Here is a 5,716-nt window from a genome sequence, read left to right on the forward strand (position 1 = left end):
TTCAGTTCTTAACTGAATTCTTGCAGATATGTGATACTGTTAAGACTAATGGAGTAGATCCTGAAGTCTACAGGCTCATGCTTTTCCCTTTTGCTGTAAGAGACAGAGCTAGATTATGGTTGGATTCTCAACCCAAAGACAGCCTGAACTCTTGGGATAAGCTGGTCACGGCTTTCTTAGCCAAGTACTTTCCTCCTCAAAAGCTGAGCAAGCTTAGAGCTGATGTTCAAACCTTCAGACAGAAAGAAGGTGAATCTCTCTATGAAGCTTGGGAAAGATACAAACAGTTGACCAAAAAGTGTCCTTCTGACATGCTTTCAGAATGGACCATCCTGGATATATTCTATGATGGTCTGTCTGAGCTATCAAAGATGTCACTGGACACTTCTGCAGGTGGATCCATTCACCTAAAGAAAACGCCTGCAGAAGCTCAAGAACTCATTGACATGGTTGCTAATAACCAGTTCATGTACACTTCTGAAAGGAATCCTGTGAGTAATGGGACGCCTATGAAGAAGGGAGTTCTTGAGGTTGATACTCTGAATGCCATATTGGCTCAGAACAAAATATTGACTCAGCAAGTCAATATGATATCACAGAGTCTGCATGGAATGCAAGCTGCATCCAACAGTACTCAAGAGGCTTCTTCTGAAGAAGAAGTTTATGATCCTGAGAACCCTGCAATAGCAGAGGTAAATTACTTAGGTAAACCTTATGGAAACACCTATAACTCAACATGGAGAAATAATCCAAATTTCTCATGGAAGGATCAAAAGCCTCAACAAGGCTTTAATAATGGTGGAAGAAACAGGTTTAGCAATAGCAAACCTTTTCCATCATCAACTCAGCAACAGACAGAGAACTCTGAACAAAATGCTTCTAATTTAGCAAATCTAGTCTCTGATCTATCTAAGGCCACTATAAGTTTCATGAATGAAACAAGGTCTTCCATTAGAAATCTGGAAGCACAAGTGGGCCAGCTGAGTAAAAGGATCACTGAAATCCCTCCTAGTACTCTCCCAAGCAATACAGAAGAGAACCCAAAAGGAGAGTGCAAGGCCATTGACATAAGTGCCCTGGCCGAACCTGTGAGGAGAGGAGAGGACGTGAATCCCAAGGAGGAAGACCTCCTGGGACGTCCAGTGACCAATAAGGAGCTTCCCTCTGAGGAACCAAAGGACTCTGAGGCTCATCTAGAGACCATAGAGATTCCATTGAACCTCCTTATGCCCTTCATGAGCTCTGATGAGTATTCCTCTTCTGAAGAGAATGAGGATGTCACTGAAGAGCAAACCGCCAAGTTTCTTGGTGCAATCATGAAGCTGAATGCCAAATTATTTGGCATTGATGCTTGGGAAGTTGAACCTCCCTTGTTCATCAATGAACTAAGTGATCTGGATCAACTGACATTGCCTCAGAAGAGACAGGATCCTGGAAAGTTCATAATACCCTGTACCATAGGCACCATGATCTTTAAGGCTCTGTGTGACCTTGGTTCAGGAATAAACCTCATGCCCCTCTCTGTAATAGAGAAACTGGGAATCTATGGGGTGCAAGCTGCTAAAATCTCACTAGAGATGGCAGACAGCTCAAGAAGACAGGCTTATGGACACGTAGAAGATGTATTGGTAAAAGTTGAGGGCCTTTACATCCCTGCTGACTTCATAGTCCTGGATACTGGAAAGAAAGAGGATGAATCCATCATCCTAGGAAGACCTTCCCTGGCCACAGCAAGAGCTGTGATTGATGTTGACAGAGGTGAAATAGTCCTTCAATGGAATGAGGACTCCCTTGTGTTTAAAACTCAAGGATCTCCCTCTGCAACCATGGAGAGGAAGCAGGAAAAGCTTCTCTCCAAGCAGAGTCAACCAGAGCCCCCACAGTCAAACTCTAAGTTTGGTGTTGGGAGGCCACAACCAAACTCTAAGTTTGGTGTTGAACTCCCATATCCAAACTCTAAGTTTGGTGTTGGAGAGTTTCAACAAAGCTCTGCACATCTGTGAGGCTCCATGAGAGCCCACTGTCAAGCTATTGACACTAAAGAAGCGCTTGTTGGGAGGCAACCCAATGCATATCTAATTCTTATTTTTCATGTTTTCTTAGGTTCATGATCATGTGGAGTCACAAAATAAAAATAAAAATTGAAAACAGAATCAAAAACAGCAGAAGAAAAATCACACCCTGGAGGAGCATCTGTCTGGCGTTCAAACGCCAGAACAGAGCAAAGTTCTGGCGCTGAACGCCCAGAATGGGAGCATCCTGGCGCTGAACACCCAGAACAAGCATGGTTCTGGCGTTCAACGCCAGAAATGGCAGCACAGGGGCGTTGAACGCCCAAAATGGGCACCAACCTGGCGCTGAACGCCCAGAGTTGTGTGCAAGGGCATTTTACATGCCTAAATTGGTGCAGGGATGTAATTGCCTTGACACCTCAGGATCTGTGGACCCCACAGGATACCCACCTACCTCATCATCTCTCTTTCCATTCATGATCATCCCTTCTGTTTTCCATTTACCACTCACATCCTTACACCCACTTACCTTCAAAATTCAACATCTCTTCCCCACCCAATCCCACCCATATGGCCGAATACACACCTCCCTCCATCTCCTCTATATCTTCTTCTTCTTCTATTCTTTCTTCTTTTGCTCGAGGGCGAGCAACATTCTAAGTTTGGTGTGGTAAAAGCATAGCTTTTTTGTTTTTTCCATAACCATTGGTGGCACCTAAGACCAGAGAAACCTCTAGAAAGAGGAAAGGGAAGACAAAAGCTTCCATCAAGGGTCTATAGCTCAGTGGTAGAACATTTGACTGCAAATCAAGAGATCCCTGAGATACCTCAGGGGATACATTTTTTTTTCCACACAATTATTGGAAGCAACTAAGGGTGGAACATCAAGAGACTCCATCATCCTTCATGAAATCAGAGAAGATCTAAAAGCAATGAAGGAGGAGCAGCCAAGGCAAGGAAGAGACATAGAAGAGCTCAAGGACATCACTAAGGTGGACTCATTCCTTGTTCTTACTTTCTCTGTTTTTCGTTTTCTATGTTATGTGCTTATCTATGTTTGTGTCTTCATTACATGATCATTAGTAGTTAGTAACTCTGTCTTAAAGTTATGAATGTCCTATGAATCCATCACCTCTCTTAAAATAAAAACTGTTTTAATTCAAAAGAACAAGAAGTACATGAGTTTCGAATTTATCCTTGAACTTAGCTTAATTATATTGATGTGGTGACAATGCTTCTTGTTTTCTGAATGTATGCTTGAACAGTGCATATGTCTTTTGAAGTTGTTGTTTAAGAATGTTAAATATGTTGGCTCTTGAAAGAATGATGACTAGGAGACATGTTATTTGATAATCTGAAAAATCAGAAAAATGATTCCTGAAGCAAGAAAAAGCAGCAAAGAACAAAGCTTGCAGAAAAAAAAAAAAGGCGAAAAAAAAAATATAGAAAGAAAAAGAAAGAGCAAGCAGAAAAAGCCAAAGCTCTTAAAACCAAGAGGTAAGAGCAAAAAGCCAATAACCCTTAAAACCAAAAGGCAAGGGCAATAAAAAAGGATCCCAAGGCTTTGAGCATCAGTGGATAGGAGGGCCTAAAGGAATAAAATCCTGGCCTAAGCGGCTAAATCAAGCTGTCCCTAACCATGTGCTTGTGGCGTGAAGGTGTCAAGTGAAAACTTGAGACTGAGCGGTTAAAGTCAAGGTCCAAAGCAAAAGAAGAGTGTGCTTAAGAACCCTGGACACCTCTAATTGGGGACTTTAGCAAAGCTGAGTCACAATCTGAAAAGGTTCACCCAATTATGTGTCTGTGGCATTTATGTATCCGGTGGTAATACTGGAAAACAAAGTGCTTAGGGCCACGGCCAAGACTCATAAAACAGCTGTGTTCAAGAATCATCATACTGAACTAGGAGAATCAATAACACTATCTGAAATCTGAGTTCCTATAGATGCCAATCATTCTGAACCTCAATGGATGAAGTGAGATGCCAAAACTATTCAAGAGGCAAAAAGCTATAAGTCCCGCTCATTTGATTGGAGCTATGTTTCATTGATAGTTTGGAATTTATAGTATATTCTATTCTTTTTATCCTATTTTGATTTTCAGTTGCTTGGGGACAAGCAACAATTTAAGTTTGGTGTTGTGATGAGCGGATAATTTATACGCTTTTTGACATTGTTTTTAGTATGTTTTTAGTAGGATCTAGTTACTTTTAGGGATATTTTTAATAGATTTTGTGTTAAATTCACATTTCTGGACTTTACTATGAGTTCATGTGTTTTTCTGTGATTTCAGGTATTTTCTGGCTGAAATTGAGGGACTTGAGCAGAAATCAGATTCAGAGGTTGAAAAAGGACTGCTGATGCTGTTGGATTCTGACCTCCCTGCACTCAAAGTGGATTTTCTGGAGCTACAGAACTCGAAATGGCGCGCTTCCAATTGCATTGGAAAGTGGACATCCAGGGCTTTCCAGCAATATATAATAGTCCATACTTTGGCCAAGAATAGACGATGCAAACTGGCGTTCAACGCCAGCCTTCTGCCCAAATCTGGCGTCCAGCGCCAGAAAAGGATCCAAAACCAGAGTTGAACGCCCAAACTGGCACAGAAACTGGCGTTCAACTCCACAAATGGCCTCTGCACGTGCAACACTTAAGCTCAGCCCAAACACACACCAAGTGGGCCCCAGAAGTGGATTTATACATCAAATACTTACTCATGTAAACCCTAGTAGCTAGTTTATTATAAATAGGACCTCTTACTATTGTATTAGGCATCTTTGGACGTCTGGTTCTTAGATCAGAGGGGCTGGCCACACGGCCATGCCTGGACCTTTCACTTATGTATTTTTAACGGTAGAGTTTCTACACTCCATAGATTAAGGTGTGGAGCTCTGCTGTTCCTCAAAGATTAATGCAAAGTACTACTGTTTTCTATTCAATTCTTCTTATTTCGCTTCTAAGATATCCATTCGCACCCAAGAACGTGATGAAGGTGATGATTATGTGTGACGCTCATCATCCTTCCCCCTTATGAACGCGTGTCTGACAAACACTTCCGTTCTACATGAATTAAGCTAGAATGAGTATCTCTTAGATCTCCTAACCGGAATCTTCGTGGTGTAAGCTAGAATGATGGCGGCATTCAAGAGAATCCGGAAGGTCTAAACCTTGTCTGTGGTATTCTGAGTAGGATTCAATGATTGAATGACTGTGACGAGCTTCAAACTCGCGATTGTTGGGCGTTAGTGACAGACGCAAAAGGAGGGTGAATCCTATTCCAGCATGATCGAGAACCGACAGATGAATAGCCGTTCCGTGACAGGGTGCGTGAGCATATTATTCACTGAGAGGAGGGGATGTAGCCACTGACAACGGTGATGCCCTTGCATACAGCCAGCCATGGAAGGGAGTAAGACTGATTGGATGAAGATAGCAGGAAAGCAGAGGTTCAGAGGAACGAAAGCATCTCCATTCGCTTATCTGAAATTCCTATCAATGAATTACATAAGTATTTCTATCCCTATTTTATTATATTAAATTCAAAAACATCTTCATCACTTTATATCTGCCTGACTGAGATTTACAAGGTGACCATAGCTTGCTTCATACCAACAATCTCCGTGGGATTCGACCCTTACTCACGTAAGGTATTACTTGGACGACCCAGTGCACTTGCTGGTTAGTTGTACGGAGTTGTGTCCACAC

The 5,716-nt window shown here is 42.1% G+C and overlaps 1 non-coding gene across 1 annotated transcript; it reads right to left on the minus strand.

Annotated features, from left to right (window-relative positions):
- Nucleotides 1-209: 209 nt before the first annotated feature.
- LOC112761885 (small nucleolar RNA R71) lies at nucleotides 210-317 on the minus strand. Its single transcript, XR_003182257.1, has one exon. It is a non-coding gene; the product is annotated as a small nucleolar RNA R71 (small nucleolar RNA).
- Between the last annotated feature and the right edge of the window lie 5,399 nt (nucleotides 318-5,716).

Source organism: Arachis hypogaea, chromosome 16, assembly GCF_003086295.3.
Source record: "Arachis hypogaea cultivar Tifrunner chromosome 16, arahy.Tifrunner.gnm2.J5K5, whole genome shotgun sequence".
In the NCBI taxonomy this organism is placed as follows: domain Eukaryota; kingdom Viridiplantae; phylum Streptophyta; class Magnoliopsida; order Fabales; family Fabaceae; genus Arachis; species Arachis hypogaea.